We start from the raw sequence: 18,541 nt of genomic DNA, 5'->3' as shown, positions 1-18,541 counted from the left end.
CAATTACTTAATCATATGCATTAAGAAAAATAAAAGAAAATATATATATATATATATATATATATATATATATATATATTATAAAAAAAAAGCAATTAAGCAGAAAGGGGACAAAATGCCCCAAAGTAAGTGGTGAAAGCAATGCATATGTACTGTACTTGAATTTAGAATGCATGAATATGTGGGAAACATGGTTAATGGATAGTTAGATGTGGTATTATGATTACATGGATTGTCTAAAGTTAGGTGGAAAGTTTAAGTTAATTAAGGATTCAGATTTTAGTCCACTTGACCAAATACAATCCTACCTTGACCCTAACCCCATTACAACCCTTAAAAGACCTCTTGATTTATGTATTTGTGCATTAAATTTATGTTGATTGTTAGATGAAGAGCAAGCCTTAGAAAGCAAGGTTAGTGAAGAATTGAGAGAATCGAACCTTAAACACTTGAGTGATTAGAGTGTATACACTACTAGTGAGGGTTCGATGCTCAATTCCTTGTTCCCTGCTTTCATGAGCTATTTTCTTCTTGCAAGTCTATTTGTACTTCATTTTCATGATTTGAATTAGTGAAATCCAGTTCATATTTCCTCTTGAAAGATTTGTTTACTTTTAACTAAGTAGGTAGAAGCATTTCACATTTAGTTGCATTTACATAGATAGGTTGCGTTGCATACTCTCTATCATTCCTCTTCATTCCTTTATAGCTTCTCTTGAGCTTAGTATGAGGACATGCTAATGTTTAAGTGTGGGGAGGTTGATAAACCACAATTTTATGGTTTATCTTGTGGTCAATTGAGTGGATTTTATCAACTCTTTACCCACTTATTCATAATATTTGCATGGTTTTATATTTCCTTCCTGATTTTGTGCTATGATTGAAAACATGCTTCTTTGATCTTATATTTGCTTATTATTAATCCTCTTTTATTACCATTAGATGCCTTGATATGTGTGTTAAGTGATTTCAGATATTATAGGGCAAGAATGGCTCAGAGGATAGAAAGGAAACATGCAAAAGTGGAAGGAATATAAGAAGTTGGAGAAATTACTAAGCTATCCAGCCTGACCTCTTCGCACTCAAACAGCTATAACTTTAGCTACAGAGGTCCAAACGATGCGGTTCCAGTTGTGTTGGAAAGCTAACGTCCGGGGCTTCGATTTGATATATAATATGCCATAGTTGCTTTGATGTTAGGTGACGCGACTGCGTGCTCCATGTGGCCGCGTCGCAGTGACGAAAAACCAGCGTGGCAGATTTCTTCTCCAGCAATTTCTGGGCTGTTTTCGACCCAGTTTGCGACCCAGAAAACACAGATTAGAGGCTATAAAGTGGGGGAATGAATCCATTCATAAAAAAAAGCTTTCACATTCACAATTTTAGGAGTAGATGTAGATTTTAGAGAGAGAGGTTCTCTCCTCTCTCTTAGGATTAGGATTTAGGACTTCTCTTAGTTTTAAGAGTGACTCTCAATCCCAGGTTCAATGTTTCTTTTATTTATTTCTCCAATTTAATTTATGAATGTCTATGTCAGATTTAAGTTCTTTTGTGAATACAATTCGAGGTATTTTCAGATTTAATTTTGCTTTGCTCCATTTATAAATGCTTTTAATTTAATTTAGATATTTTCCCTTTTGGTTTTGGTTAAGAAATCAGTAACTCAGGAGTTATCTAATTCAACAGCATAGTTGATAATTGTTATCTTGCCAATTGAGTTGAACTTCAATAATCCCAATCTTTTCTTAGGAAAGAAATAGGATTCGAAGGTCAAACCAATTTGTCCCTTGACTTTCCTTTGCTTTGGTAAAGGTCAACAAAGTGGAATTAAGATTCAACTTTCATTGTTATTGATAAGGATAACTAAGTCTGGACTTCCAATTTCTCATACCTTGCCCAAAAGTTTGCTTTACAGTATTTATTTATTTTTAATTGCCATTTAAATTATTTGTCATATAACATATTCCCACCTTACTTCCAAAACCCCAATTTACAAACTCATAACCAATAATAAGAACATATCTCCCTGCAATTCCTTAAGAAGACGACCCGAGGTTTAAATACTCGGTTATCAATTTTATAGGGGTTTGTTACTTGTGATAACCAAAACTTTTGTAAGAAAGGTTGATTGTTTTGTTTAGTAACTATACTTGCAACGAGAGTTTACTATAACCTCTAAACCATCAATCTTCCGCTCTTTCATTGACAAATATTGAGAATTTGGGTGTATACTCATGTGGAATTATAGAAACCATATGTATTGATGTATTATGCTTTCATATTGAAAAAAAAAAGAAATATATGAAGAAATAAATGAATAGGGGATAAAATTATCCCAATGTTAAATTCAATAAAAAGATCAATGCGTATGTGATGGAATTAGAATTGATACATGAGTGTGTGAAAATATGCAAAAGTGAGATTTTGGGTGGTTAAGCTTGATTTTAGAATTGTATAGGGTGTGTGCATGTGTTAGGTAAGAACTCAAGTTAGTCAAAGATTCAAATGATAGCTCATTTGGCCATACATATATCATCACCCTTACCTTAGCCCCATTACAACCATGAAAAGCCCTCATGATATTTGCATTTGTACACTAAATATTTGTTGATTGGTTAGATGAAGAACAAAGTTTTAGAAAGCATGATTAGAGGAGACTTCAGTGGATTAACCCTAAACACTTGAGTGATTAGAGTGCATATACACATTCTGTAAGGGTTCAATTGTTCAATTCCATATGTCCATATTTGATCATTGCTTATCTTGTAAGTTTTTGAATTCTTTTGCATAACTCAACTCAATTGTGAATGTGCTTTGATATGATTGAATTAGCCCTTGATTGTGCATATATGATTTCTTGGAATTTGACTCACTTTGACCACATATATGCATATATATAAATAGATAGTAGTAGAAGCATTTTTCATTTAGTTGCATTCATATAGATAGGTTGAATTTCATACATTCTACCATCCCTCTTCACCCCTTTTTAGCTTCTCTTGAGCTTAGCATGAGGACATGCTAATTTTTAAGTGTGAAAAGATTGATAAACCACTATTTTATGGTTTATTTTGTATTGAATTGAGTGGATTTTATCAATTATTCTCACACTTATCCATATAAATTGCATGTTTTAAATTTTCTTCCTAATTTTATGCTATGATTGAAAACTTGTTTCCTAGGCCTTAAAGTTGTTAGTTTTTAATTCTCCTTTATTACCACTCGATGTCATAACGTGTTTATTAAGTGTTTTTAGGTTTTATAGGGCAGGGATGGCTCAGAGGATCGAAACGAAGCATGCAAAAGTGGAAGTAACACAAGAAAGTGTAGTTTTGAGAGCCTGGCAGCGACGCGCACGAGTGGACGACGCGTACGCGTGACTCGTGCAGGAGAAAAGCGACGCGTATGCGTGGATGACGTGTACGCGTGACCAGGATTTTGTCAAGCACGCGTACACGTGACAGAGCGTCACGTGCTGCAATTTGCATAAAACGCTGGGGGCGATTTCTGGGTTCCTTTTTGACCCATTTCAGGCCTGAAAATCCAAGTTAGAGGCTACAGAGTGGAGCTTGAGGGGGGAATCAATCATTCACACCTTCATTCATAGAATTCTAGGTTTTAGTGTTTTTAGGTTTAGTTTCTTCTCCATTTTAGATAACTACTTTGCTTTTATTTAGTTTCTCTTCTACTTTTGATTGTTCTAGTACTTTAGTTCTCTATTTCTCTTGTTGATTACTCTATGTTGCCAATTTAGTTTATGAACTCTTATGTTACTCTCAATTCCCTTTTTAATGCAATTTTATGTTTTATGTTTATAACTTCTTTATTTAATTGTTGGTTGTTGCCTTTTTGCAATTGTTAGTCTTAGGTTTTATTATTCCCTGTTAGTTTTCTATGTTTTTATGTTATGCCTTCCAAGTGTTTAATAAAATGCTTGGTTGGATTTTAAATTAGCTTTTTATTTTCTTAGCTTGGATTGAATAATTTGGAGACTCTTGAGTTGTTAAAGTCTCTAGTTGGCTTAAGGTTCACTAACTCTAGTCTTTGATTAGGACTTGTGAACTCAAGTTGAATTGCTCACTTGACTTACCTTCAATTGTTAGAGGTTAACTAAGTAAAAGCAAAAGGTAATTACCATCACACGTGACTATGATAATGGGGATAGGAATTCTGATTATCAATCCTTGCTAGGACTTTTCCTATTTGTTAGTTTATTTTCCTGTTATTTATATTACTTGTCTCTTATTACAAAACCCAAAAAATACTGTTCCATAACCAATCGTAAAAACACTTCCCTGCAATTCCTTGAGAGATGACCCGAGGTTTAATACTTCGGTTAATTTTATTGGGTTTGGTTAAGTGACAAACATTTTAAATATTGATTGAGGTTTAATTGTCGGTTTAGCTTGCAACACGATATTTTTGTGAAAATCTTTACCGACATTTTTCCTCCGTCACTATCACCCTTCTATTGAAGGATTCAAGGTCATCCATTTGTAGGGGTAATTTAAAAATCTCTCTCACCCTATCAAGATGAAAATAGATGATCTTCCCTCTGACCATAGTGCGAAAATTATAGAATGCTTGTCCATCTTTTTTTTGCTTATCTGTCATCCATAGATTTGCATAAAATTCATGGATCATGCTTGCTCCAACATTGATCTCAGGATTGGCTAGAATCTCCCAGCATCTCTTTTGAATTTACTCTTAAATCTCCGGGTATTCATCTTTTCCTAATTCGAATCTTGCCTCTGGGATTACAGGCCTCTTACTCATTATTTTGTGATAATGTTGTTAATGTTGCTTGGTGTAGAATTTGACAGGTTTGAAAATGATTGTTTGGCCGTGTTCTTTGTTGTTTCTTGAAGTGATCTTTCCACTTTTTGGAGCCATGAGATTCGAATGGAGTGAGAAAGCAAGGCTCCTTCCACGCCAAACTTAAAAGGTTTGCTCGTCCTCAAGTAAAAGGAAGAAAGGAAGATGAAGAAAGTGAAGGAGAAGAGAATATGAGTACAATTATTCAAATATAAGAGGGGGTGAATGAGGGAGTGGGGAACACGAATATATAGAGGGAGGGGAGGGAGGGTTTCAAATTTAAATAAATAAAAGATAAGGAAGATATGATTTATATTTTAGTAAAAGATAGAAAAGATAGGTTTTAAAATAAAAAAAAATGAAAAAGATAAAAAGATAGGATAGAATATATGAAAAAGATTTTGAAGATTTGAAAAAGAAGTTGCAAAGACTATGAAATTTGAAAAAGATTTAAGAAAGAATTAAACAAGATTTGAAAAGATTATTTTAAAATTTGAAAATATATGTAAAGAAATTGTATTTAAAAGATAATGATTGAAAAAGATTTGAATTGAAAGTCATGGAATTTCAAAAATAAAAAATTGAGATGATAGGTAAGATGGAGAAAAGATAAGATTTTTTTGGAAAGTTACCTTCCTTGCCCTCTTTCTGGCGTTAAACGCCCAAAAAGGTTTGATTCTGGCGTTTAACGCTGGCTGTTCCTCCTTTCTGGGCGTTGAACGGCCAGCCAGTGCCCCCTGGCTGGCGTTCAACGCTAGATATGCTTTCCTCTTTGGGCGTTGAACGCCCAGTCCAGACTCCCTAGCTGGCGTTCAACACCAGATTTGCTTCCCCTTGTGGGCATTGAACGCCCAGTCCAGGCTGCCTGGCTGGTGTTCAACGCCAGGTTGCTACCCCTTTATGGGCGTTAAACGCCCATGCTTCACTCTTTTCTGGCGTTCAACGCCAAAAAGGTGCTTCCTCCAGGGTGTTCTGTTTTCTGTTCTGCATCATTCTATTTCTTGTTTAAACACTTTTTATGATCACTAATATTTAAAAAGAAAACAAAGTAATAAAAACTAATTATGAAGAAAACTAACTAAAAAACGAGAATAAAAATAGAAAATAACATGCTATTGATCATTGGGTTGCCTCCCAAGAAGTGCTTCTTTAATATCTTTAGCTGAACTTCACTGTACTTAGCTTAGTAGCAGTGTTGAGCCTCTTGGCTCAATATCTCCTTCAAGGTAATGCTAGACTCTCTGTCCATTGACAGTGAATCTGTTGTCTGGGTCTTTACCTTGAAGTTCTATGTACCCATAGGGTGATTGATGAGCGGATAATTTATACGCTTTTTGGCATTGTTTTTAGTATGTTTTTAGTAGAATCTAGTTACTTTTAGGGATGTTTTTAATAGATTTTATGTTAAATTCACATTTCTGGACTTTACTATGAGTTTTTGTATTTTTCTGTGATTTCAGGTATTTTCTGGCTGAAATTGAGGGACTTGAGCAGAAATCAGATTCAGAGGTTGAAGAAGGACTGCGGATGCTGTTGGATTCTGACCTCCCTGCACTCAAAGTGGATTTTATGGAGCTACAGAACTTGAAATGGCGCGCTTCTAATTGCGTTGGAAAGTAGACAGCCAGGGCTTTCCAGCAATATATAATAGTCCATACTTTGGCCAAGAATTGACGACGTAAACTGGCGTTTAACGCCAGCCTTCTGCCCAAATCTGGCGTCCAGCGCCAGAAAAGGATCCAAAACCAGAGTTGAACGCCCAAACTGGCACAGAAACTGGCGTTCAACTCCACAAATGGCCGCTGCACGTGGAACACTTAAGCTCAGCCCAAACACACACCAAGTGGGCCCCGGAAGTGGATTTATACATCAAATACTTACTCATGTAAACCCTAGTAGCTAGTTTATTATAAATAGGACCTCTTACTATTGTATTAGACATCTTTGGACGCCTGGTTCTTAGATCAGAGGGGCTGGCCATCTCGGCCATGCCTGGACCTTCACTTATGTATTTTCATACGGTAGAGTTTCTACACTCCATAGATTAAGGTGTGGAGCTCTGCTGTTCCTCAAAGATTAATGCAAGTACTACTATTTTCTATTCAATTCTTCTTATTTCGCTTCTAAGATATCCATTCACACCCAAGAACGTGATGAAGGTGATGATTATGTGTGACGCTCATCATCCTTCCCCCTTATGAACGCGTGCCTGACAAACACTTCTGTTCTACATGAATTAAGCTAGAATGAATATCTCTTAGATCCCCTAACCAGAATCTTCGTGGTGTACGCTAGAATGATGGCGGCATTCAAGAGAATCCGGAAGGTCTAAACCTTGTCTGTGGTATTCTGAGTAGGATTCAATGATTGAATGACTGTGACGAGCTTCAAACTCGCGATTGTTGGGCGTTAGTGACAGACGCAAAAGGAGGGTGAATCCTATTCCAGCATGATCGAGAACCGACAGATGAATAGCCGTGCCGTGACAGGGTGCGTGAGCATATGATTCACTGAGAGGAGGGGATGTAGCCACTGACAACGGTGATGCCCTTGCATACAGCCAGCCATGGAAAGGAGTAAGGCAGATTGGATGCAGATAGCAGGAAAGCAGAGGTTCAGAGGAACGAAAAGCATCTCCATTCACTTATCTGAAATTCCTGCCAATAAATCTACATAAGTATCTCTATCCCTTTTATTGTTTATTTGAATCTAATAAAGTATCATGTTTAAATCCGCCTGACTGAGATTTGCAAGGTGACCATAGCTTGCTTCAAGCCAACAATCTCTGTGGGATCGACCCTTACTCACGTAAGGTTTATTACTTGGACGACCCAGTACACTTGCTGGTTAGTTGAACGGAGTTGTGTCCACACATAGTAAAGAGCCATAATAATGATTCCATACAATAACAAAGAGTACTACATTAATGTGATCACAATTTCGTGCACCAAGTTTTTGGCGCCGTTGCCGGGGATTGTTTGGGTTTGGACAACTGACGGTTCATCTTGTTGCTCAGATTAGGTAATTTTCTTTTTATTTTCTTTTCAAAAATTTTTCAAAAATAATTTAAAAAATCTCTCATCTGTTTTCAAAAAAAAAATAAAAAATAAAAATGTTTTCAAAAAAAAAAAAAATATTTTCATTCAAAATTTTTAAGAATGAATTCTAGTGTTTCATGAAGCATGTGAAGCCTGGCTGGCTGTAAAGCCATGTCTAAATTTATTTGGACTGAGGCTTGCAATTTGTTATCAAGAGCAATTTAGTTATTGCTCATCTACCTGCTGCTAATCCATGATCACCTGCTGAAGCTTGGCTGGCCATTGGCCATGTCTAGTGTTTTGGACTGGAGCTTTCTTTGAAAGCTTGGCTGGCTAGTGAGCCATGTCTAATTCCTGGACTGAAGCTTTAGACTAACATGGCAAGATTCCTGGAATTCATATTAAAAATTTTGGAATCCTTATTTTTCCTTTTCAATAATAATTTTCGAAAAAAATCCAAAAAAATTAGAAAATCATAAAAATCAAAAATATTTTTCTGTTTCTTGTTTGAGTCTTGAGTCATGTTATAAGTTTGGTGTCAATTGCATGTGCATCTTGCATTTTTTTGAAAATTTCATGCATTCATAGTGTTCTTCATGATCTTCAAGTTGTTCTTGGTAAGTCTTCTTGTTTGATCTTGATGATTTTTTGTTTTGTGTCTTTTCATGTTTATCATATGCATTCTTGAATTCTTAGTGCGTAAGCATTAAAGAATTCTAAGTTTGGTGTCTTGCATGTTTTCTTTGCATTAAAAATTTTTCAAAAATATGTTCTTGATGTTCATCATGACATTCAAAGTGTTCTTGGTGTTCATCTTGACATTCATAGCATTCTTGCATGCATTCATTGTTTTGATCTAAAAATTTCATGAATTGCATATTTTTCATGTTTTCATAAAAATTCAAAAAATCAAAAAAATATCTTTCCCTTTTTCTCTCATCAAATTCGAAAATTTGAGTTGACTTTTTCAAAAATTTTTAAAATCAAGTTGTTCCTTATGAGTCAAATCAAATTTTCAATTTGAAAATCTTATCTTTTTCAAAATCTTTTTCAAAAATCAAATCTTTTTCAAAATTCTTAGTTATTTTCGAAAATTAAAAAAAAAATATTTTTCAAAAATCTTTTTCTTATTTTTATATCAAATTTTCGAAAATAATATAATCAATTAATGTTTTGATTCAAAAAAATTTGAAGTTTGTTACTTGCTTGTTAAGAAAGATTCAAACTTTAAGTTCTAGAATCATATCTTGTGATTTCTTATGAATCAAGTCATTAATTGTGATTTTAAAAATCAAATCTTTTTCAAAAAAATATCTTCTTATCTTATCTTTTTCAAAATTTGATTTCAAAATATCTTCTCTAACTTCCCAACTTCTTATCTTTTCAAATTTGTTTCAACTAACTAACTAACTCTTTGTTTGTTTCTTAACTTTTTCAAAACTACCAACTAACTCTCTCTCTCTAATTTTCGAAAATATCTTCCCTCTTTTTCAAAAATTTCTTTTTTATTAACTAATTATTTTTATTTTTATTTAAAAAAAAAATTTTCGAAAAAAATACTAAACTTTTTCAAAAACTATTTTCAAAAATCACTAACTCTTTTTCAAAAATTGTTTTCGAAAATTCACTTCCCCCTCTCATCTTCTTCTATTTGTTTATTGATATACTAACATCTTTCCTTCAACTCTCCAAAAATCCGAACCCCCTCTCTCTCTGAGTTCAGATTTTCTTCCCTTCTTTTCTTCTACTAACACAAGGATCCCTATACTGTGGTATAAAGGATCCATATTATTATTACTATTTTTTCTGTGCCATCTTCTTTGTCATATGAGCAGGAGCAAGGACAAGAACATTCTTGTTAAAGCAGATCCAGAACCTGAAAGGACTCTGAAGAAAAAAATTAAGAGAAGCTAAAATACAACAATCCAGAGATAACCTTTCAGAAATTTTCGAACAGGAAAAGGAGATGGCAGCCAAAAATAATAATAATATAAGGAAGATGCTTGGTGACTTCACTGCACCTAATTCCAATTTACATGGAAGAAGCATCTCCATTCCTGCCATTGGAGCAAACAACTTTGAGCTGAAACCTCAATTAGTTTCTCTGATGCAGCAGAACTGCAAGTTTCATGGACTTCCATCTGAAGATCCCTTTCAGTTCTTAACTGAATTCTTGCAGATATGTGATACTGTTAAGACTAATGGAGTAGATCCTGAAGTCTACAGGCTCATGCTTTTCCCTTTTGCTGTAAGAGACAGAGCTAGATTATGGTTGGATTCTCAACCCAAAGACAGCCTGAACTCTTGGGATAAGCTGGTCACGGCTTTCTTAGCCAAGTACTTTCCTCCTCAAAAGCTGAGCAAGCTTAGAGCTGATGTTCAAACCTTCAGACAGAAAGAAGGTGAATCCCTCTATGAAGCTTGGGAAAGATACAAACAGTTGACCAAAAAGTGTCCTTCTGACATGCTTTCAGAATGGACCATCCTGGATATATTCTATGATGGTTTATCTGAGCTATCAAAGATGTCACTGGACACTTCTGCAGGTGGATCCATTCACCTAAAGAAAACGCCTGCAGAATCTCAAGAACTCATTGACATGGTTGCTAACAACCAGTTCATGTACACTTCTGAAAGGAATCCTGTGAGTAATGGGACGCCTACGAAGAAGGGAGTTCTTGAGGTTGATACTCTGAATGCCATATTGGCTCAGAATAAAATATTGACTCAGCAAGTCAATATGATCTCTCAGAGTCTGCATGGAATGCAAGCTGCATCCAACAGTACTCAAGAGGCATCTTCTAAAGAAGAAGCCTATGATCCTGAGAACCCTGCAATAGCAGAGGTAAATTACTTAGGTGAACCTTATGGAAACACCTATAACTCAACATGGAGAAATCATCCAAATTTCTCATGGAAGGATCAAAAGCCTCAACAAGGCTTTAATAATGGTGGAAGAAACAGGTTTAGCAATAGCAAACCTTTTCCATCATCAACTCAGCAACAGACAGAGAAATCTGAACAAAATGCTTCTAATTTAGCAAATCTAGTCTCTGATCTATCTAAGGCCACTGTAAGTTTCATGAATGAAACAAGGTCTTCCATTAGAAATCTGGAAGCACAAGTGGGCCAGCTGAGTAAAAGGATCACTGAAATCCCTCCTAGTACTCTCCCAAGCAATACAGAAGAGAACCCAAAAGGAGAGTGCAAGGCCATTGACATAAGCGCCATGGCCGAACCTCTGAGGAGAGGAGAGGACGTGAATCCCAAGGAGGAAGACCTCCTGGGACGTCCAGTGGTCAATAAGGAGCTTCCCTCTGAGGAACCAAAGGACTCTGAGGCTCATCTAGAGACCATAGAGATTCCATTGAACCTCCTTATGCCCTTCATGAGCTCTGATGAGTATTCCTCTTCGGAAGAGAATGAGGATGTCACTGAAAAGCAAACTGCCAAGTTTCTTGGTGCAATCATGAAGCTGAATGCCAAATTGTTTGGCATTGATGCTTGGGAAGTTGAACCTCCCTTGTTCATCAATGAACTAAGTGATCTGGATCAACTGACATTGCCTCAGAAGAGACAGGATCCTGGAAAGTTCATAATATCCTGTACCATAGGCACCATGATCTTTAAGGCTCTGTGTGACCTTGGTTCAGGAATAAACCTCATGCCCCTCTCTGTAATAGAGAAACTGGGAATCTATGGGGTGCAAGCTGCTAAAATCTCATTAGAGATGGCAGACAGCTCAAGAAGACAGGCTTATGGACAAGTAGAGGACGTGTTAGTAAAGGTTGAGGGCCTTTACATCCCTGCTGATTTCATAGTCCTGGATACTGGAAAGGAAGAGGATGAATCCATCATCCTAGGAAGACCTTTCCTGGCCACAGCAAGAGCTGTGATTGATGTTGACAGAGGTGAAATAGTCCTTCAATGGAATGAGAACTCCCTTGTATTCAAAACTCAAGGATCTCCCTCTGTAACCATGGAGAGGAAGCTTGAAAAGCTTCTCTCAAAGCAGAGTCAACCAGAGCCCCCACAGTCAAACTCTAAGTTTGGTGTTGGGAGGCCACAACCAAACTCTAAGTTTGGTGTTGAACTCCCATATCCAAACTCTAAGTTTGGTGTTGGAGAGTCTCAACAACGCTCTGCACATCTGTGAGGCTCCATGAGAGCTCACTGTCAAGCTATTGACATTAAAGAAGCACTTGTTGGGAGGCAACCCAATGTTTATCTAATTCTTATTTTTATTGTTTTTCATGTTTTCTTAGGTTCATGATCATGTGGAGTCACAAAATAAATATAAAAATTGAAAACGGAATCAAAAACAGCAGAAGAAAAATCACACCCTGGAGGAGCATCTGTCTGGCGTTCAAACGCCAGAACAGAGCATAGTTCTGGCGCTGAACGCCCAGAATGGGAGCATCCTGGCGCTGAACGCCCAGAACAAGCATGGTTCTGGCGTTCAACGCCAGAAATGGCAGCAAAGGGGAGTTGAACGCCCAAAATGGGCACCAACCTGGTGCTGAACGCCCAGAGTTGTGTGCAAGGGCATTTTACATGCCTAAATTGGTGCAGGGATGTAAATGCCTTGACACCTCAGGATCTGTGGACCCCACAGGATCATCTCAGGATCTGTGGACCCCACAGGATCCCCACCTACCTCATCATCTCTCTTCCCATTCATGATCATCCCTTCTACTTTCCATTTACCACTCACATCCATACACCCACTACCTTCAAAAATTCAATATCTCTCTCCCACCCAATCCCACCCATATGGCCGAATACACACTCCCATCCATCTCCTCCATATCTTCTTCTTATTCTTCTATTCTTTCTTCTTTTGCTCGAGGGCGAGCAACATTCTAAGTTTGGTGTGGTAAAAGCATAGCTTTTTTGTTTTTTCCATAACCATTGATGGCACCTAAGGCCAGAAAAACCTCTAGAAAGAGGAAAGGGAAGACAAAAGCTTCCATCAAGGGTCTATAGCTCAGTGGTAGAACATTTGACTGCAAATCAAGAGATCCCTGAGACACCTCAGGGGATACATTTTCTTCCACACAATTATTGGAAGCAACTAAGGGTGGAACATCAAAAGCACTCCATCATCCTTCATGAAATCAGAGAAGATCTAAAAGCAATGAAGGAGGAGCAGCAAAGACAAGGAAGAGACATAGAAGAGCTCAAGGACATCACTAAGGTGGACTCATTCCTTGTTCTTACTTTCTCTGTTTTTCGTTTTCTATGTTATGTGCTTATCTATGTTTGTGTCTTCATTACATGATCATTAGTAGTTAGTAACTTTGTCTTAAAGTTATGAATGTCCTATGAATCCATCACCTCTCTTAAAATAAAAACTGTTTTAATTCAAAAGAACAAGAAGTACATGAGTTTTGAATTTATCATTGAACTTAGTTTAATTATATTAATGTGGTGATAATGCTTCTTGTTTTCTGAATGTATGCTTGAACAGTGCATATGTCTTTTGAAGTTGTTGTTTAAGAATGTTAAATATGTTGGCTCTTGAAAGAATGATGACTAGGAGACATGTTATTTGATAATCTGAAAAATCATAAAAATGATTCTTGAAGCAAGAAAAAGCAGCAAAGAGCAAAGCTTGCAGAAAAAAAAAACTATAGGCGAAAAAAAAAAAACAAAAATAGAAAGAAAAAGCAAGCAGAAAAAGCCAAAAGCTCTTAAAACCAAGAGGCAAGAGCAAAAAGCCAATAACCCTTAAAACCAAAAGGCAAGGGCAAATAAAAAGGATCCCAAGGCTTTGAGCATCAGTGGATAGGAGGGCCTAAAGGAATAAAATCCTGGTCTAAGCGGCTAAACCAAGCTGTCCCTAACCATGTGCTTGTGGCGTGTAGGTGTCAAGTGAAAACTTGAGACTGAGCGGTTAAAGTCAAGGTCCAAAGCAAAAAAAGAGTGTGCTTAAGAACCCTGGACACCTCTAATTGGGGACTTTAGCAAAGCTAAGTCACAATCTGAAAAGGTTCACCCGATTATGTGTCTGTGGCATTTATGTATCCGGTGGTAATACTGGAAAACAAAGTGCTTAGGGCCACGGCCAAGACTCATAAAATAGCTGTGTTCAAGAATCATCATACTGAACTAGGAAGAATCAATAACACTATCTGAACTCTGAGTTCCTATAGATGCCAATCATTCTGAACCTCAATGGATAAAGTGAGATGCCAAAACTATTCAAGAGGCAAAAAGCTATAAGTCCCGCTCATATGATTGAAGCTATGTTTCATTGATAGTTTGGAATTTATAGTATGTTCTATTATTTTTATCCTATTTTGATTTTCAGTTGCTTGGGGACAAGCAACAATTTAAGTTTGGTGTTGTGATGAGCGGATAATTTATACGCTTTTTGGCATTGTTTTTAGTATGTTTTTAGTAGAATCTAGTTACTTTTAGGGATGTTTTTAATAGATTTTATGTTAAATTCACATTTCTGGACTTTACTATGAGTTTTTGTGTTTTTCTGTGATTTCAGGTATTTTCTGGCTGAAATTGAGGGACTTGAGCAGAAATCAGATTCAGAGGTTGAAGAAGGACTGCGGATGCTGTTGGATTCTGACCTCCCTGCACTCAAAGTGGATTTTCTGGAGCTACAGAACTCGAAATGGCGCGCTTCCAATTGCGTTGGAAAGTAGACATCCAGGGAGTTCCAGAAATATATAATAGTCCATACTTTGGCCAAGAATTGACGACGTAAACTGGCGTTCAACGCCAGCCTTCTGCCCAAATCTGGCGTCCAGCGCCAGAAAAGGATCCAAAACCAGAGTTGAACGCCCAAACTGGCACAGAAACTGGCGTTCAACTCCACAAATGGCCTCTGCACGTGGAACACTTAAGCTCAGCCCAAACACACACCAAGTGGGCCCCGGAAGTGGATTTATACATCAAATACTTACTCATGTAAACCCTAGTAGCTAGTTTATTATAAATAGGACCTCTTACTATTGTATTAGACATCTTTGGACGCCTGGTTCTTAGATCAGAGGGGCTGGCCATCTCGGCCATGCCTGGACCTTCACTTATGTATTTTCATACGGTAGAGTTTCTACACTCCATAGATTAAGGTGTGGAGCTCTGCTGTTCCTCAAAGATTAATGCAAGTACTACTGTTTTCTATTCAATTCTTCTTATTTCGCTTCTAAGATATCCATTCGCACCCAAGAACGTGATGAAGGTGATGATTATGTGTGACACTCATCATCCTTCCCCCTTATGAACGCGTGCCTGACAAACACTTCTGTTCTACATGAATTAAGCTAGAATGAATATCTCTTAGATCTCCTAACCAGAATCTTCGTGGTGTACGCTAGAATGATGGCGGCATTCAAGAGAATCCAGAAGGTCTAAACCTTGTCTGTGGTATTCTGAGTAGGATTCAATGATTGAATGACTGTGACGAGCTTCAAACTCGCGATTGTTGGGCGTTAGTGACAGACGCAAAAGGAGGGTGAATCCTATTCCAGCATGATCGAGAACCGACAGATGAATAGCCGTGCCGTGACAGGGTGCGTGAGCATATGATTCACTGAGAGGAGGGGATGTAGCCACTGACAACGGTGATGCCCTTGCATACAGCCAGCCATGGAAAGGAGTAAGGCAGATTGGATGCAGATAGTAGGAAAGCAGAGGTTCAGAGGAACGAAAAGCATCTCCATTCACTTATCTGAAATTCCTGCCAATAAATCTACATAAGTATCTCTATCCCTTTTATTGTTTATTTGAATCTAATAAAGTATCATGTTTAAATCCGCCTGACTGAGATTTGCAAGGTGACCATAGCTTGCTTCAAGCCAACAATCTCTGTAGGATCGACCCTTACTCACGTAAGGTTTATTACTTGGACGACCCAGTACACTTGCTGGTTAGTTGAACGGAGTTGTGTCCACACATAGTAAAGAGCCATAATAATGATTCCATACAATAACAAAGAGTACTACATTAATGTGATCACAATTTCGTGCACCAGTGATACACTAGAAACCACATAGGGTTCCTTCCAACGGGATTTGAGTTTCCCTAGAAATAATCTGAGTCTTGAGTTGAACAGCAGAACCTTTTGGCCTGGTTCAAAGACTCTAGAAGATATCTTTCTGTCATGCCACCTTTTTGCTTTTTCTCTATAGATCTTTGCATTTTCAAATGCAGCTAAGTGGAATTCGTCCAACTCATTTAGTTAGAGCAGCCGTTTTTCCCCAATAGGCCTTGTGTTCCAGTTCCACTGGTTGATGACAAGATTTTCCATACACCAGTTGATATGGTGATGCTCCTATAGGTGTCTTGAAGGCTGTTCTGTATGCCAATAGAGCATCATCAAGCTTTCTAGCCCAATCCTTTCTAGAAGCGCTTACTGTCCTCTCCAGGATTCGCTTTAGTTCTGTATTTGAGACTTCAGCCTGTCCATTTGTCTGAGGATGGTATGGTGTTGCCACTTTTGTGGCAAACTCTGTAACGGCTGATGCGCGATATTTTGTCGGTATAGAATTTTACTAATAAATTCCGTCGTGAGTATAGTCTAAACCAACAAGTTATAACGCATCAAACATAGAAAAGCTGTGTCCACAATTCAAAATCACTAACCGAGAGTATTAGTCTCGAGTCGTTCTCCCTAGGAGTTGCCCTAAGGTGCACATCATTGGTTAAGAGTTCTCTTGGTATTTGAGGTTGAATATGATAAATGTAAACAAGCTTGCATAAAAGCAATGAACAAATAACAAGTAGGCTAAAGGACACAAGAAATTGAACAAAACAAGGGTGAATGACAATCAATCAATATAAAAGCCTTAGATAGGGTTGGGAATTGAAATTCCTATCCTCATTGCCTCCAACAATTGTGACAAGAATTGGTCATTGCTCCACTTAGTTAACCTCTAACTCTGAAGGAAAGCCAAATGGAGATAATCAATTTGAGTCCACAAGTCCTAGTCAAATTCCAAGGAAAGACTAGAGTTAGTGTCATTCAAATCAATTAGCAATCTCTAATTCTCAATAAACAAAAGGCTTTGACAATTTAAGTGTCTCCAATTACCCAACCCCCAAGCCAAGAGTGAAAATCTACTCCATAGCCATAGTTGACATTTTCTCAAACATTTGGTGAGCAATAGTGAAAGACATTGTGAAATTGAAAAGAGAGTTTGAATTCAAGCTATCTAAGACAAGCAATTAACAACAACCAAGCAATTAACAACAATGGATATGAAATTCCTCAATGCATTAATAGAAATGAAAGTAACAAGATCCAAATCTAAGATCTACAATGCTAGAGTAACAAGAACACTAAATTGAGAGTAGAAGAATGAGATCTACAAAGTAGAGCAATGTAAAATTGAATTGAATTCAGATCTAACCAAAGGATCCAAGTGCAATTGAAATTGAGAAAGCCAAAACCTAGAGAGAAGTTGGAGTTTCTCTCTCTAAAAGCATAACTTCGCAAAACTAACTAAAATCTGTAAAAAGGTGTGAATCCCCTTCAATTCTTGGTCCTTAAGGTCTTTTCCCTCCAAAATTCAGCTCAAAACTGGGCCTGGAGCTCTTCAAAAATTGCCAGTCATGATTTCATTAATGAGATCATGTGCCGAGCGTCTCGCGTACGCGTCGATGAGAATTTGCGATCCACGCGTACGCGTCAAGCGTGTGTACACGTCGATGAGATTTCTGCCCAGCCACGCGGAGGCGTCCACTTTTACGCACCTATCTAGATTCAAGCTCCCATGCGTGCACATCGGCTATGCGTGCGCGTCAATACCAATGCTCCAAAGCTCCACTTTTCATGCTCCTTCCACTTATGCATTCTTTATTTCCCTCTTCTGGACCATATTTACCCCTATATACTCTGAAATCACTTAACAAACAGATCATGGCATCAAACAGTAATAGAGAGATTAAAATATAGCTTGTTTAGGACCTAAAAAGCATATTTTCAACCATTAAGCGAGATTAGGAAGGAAACACAAAACTATGCATTTTATATGGATAAGTGTGATAGAATATTGATAGAACTCTCTAAATTCTACACAAAATAAACCCTAAGATTGGTGTTCATCAAATCTCCCCACACTTAAACCAAGCATCTCCTCATGCTAAAAGGGATTGAAAGACCAAAGAATCATCGGAGAATGTGGATTTATTAAATGCAAATTAACTATATGAATGCAACTAATGCAAATGTATCTACCTACTTAGTCAAAGGTAGATCAACTTCCAAGAATATATATGAGCACATAGGGCCAAAATGACAAAATAATTAATGACTCTACCAATTCAAAGCATCAAAGTGGAGTGTACATAACTTGTATGAAGGAAGCTTGTGAAAGCCGGGAACAAGGAATTGAGCATCAAACCCTCACTGGAAGTGTTTTCACTCAAGTCGCTCATGTGTTTAGGGTTGATTCACTCAGTCCTCCTCTAATCATGCTTTCTAAGATTTGTTTTTCATCTAACAATCAACACTTATTCAATGAATGCATACACATATCATGAGGTCTTATCTTAGGTTGTAATGGGGCTAGGGTCAAGGTAGGGATGCATATGGCCAAGTGAGCTTGAAATTTGAATCTTTGCTTAGCCTAAGCTTCCCATCTAACCTATATAGCAACCTATAAAAATCTAAAACAAACCAATCTAGCTACCCATGATTCCCACTTTTTTCCACATACTCATGCATT

At 37.4% G+C, this 18,541-nt stretch overlaps 1 non-coding gene across 1 annotated transcript; it reads right to left on the bottom strand.

The window, feature by feature from the left end:
* Window positions 1–10,215: 10,215 nt before the first annotated feature.
* On the bottom strand, window positions 10,216–10,323 carry LOC112752468 (small nucleolar RNA R71). The gene has a single exon (XR_003176904.1). It is a non-coding gene; the product is annotated as a small nucleolar RNA R71 (small nucleolar RNA).
* Window positions 10,324–18,541: the final 8,218 nt, after the last annotated feature.

Source organism: Arachis hypogaea, chromosome 15 (assembly GCF_003086295.3).
Source record: "Arachis hypogaea cultivar Tifrunner chromosome 15, arahy.Tifrunner.gnm2.J5K5, whole genome shotgun sequence".
NCBI lineage: Eukaryota > Viridiplantae > Streptophyta > Magnoliopsida > Fabales > Fabaceae > Arachis > Arachis hypogaea.
This window is presented reverse-complemented; position numbering and strand designations above follow the sequence as displayed.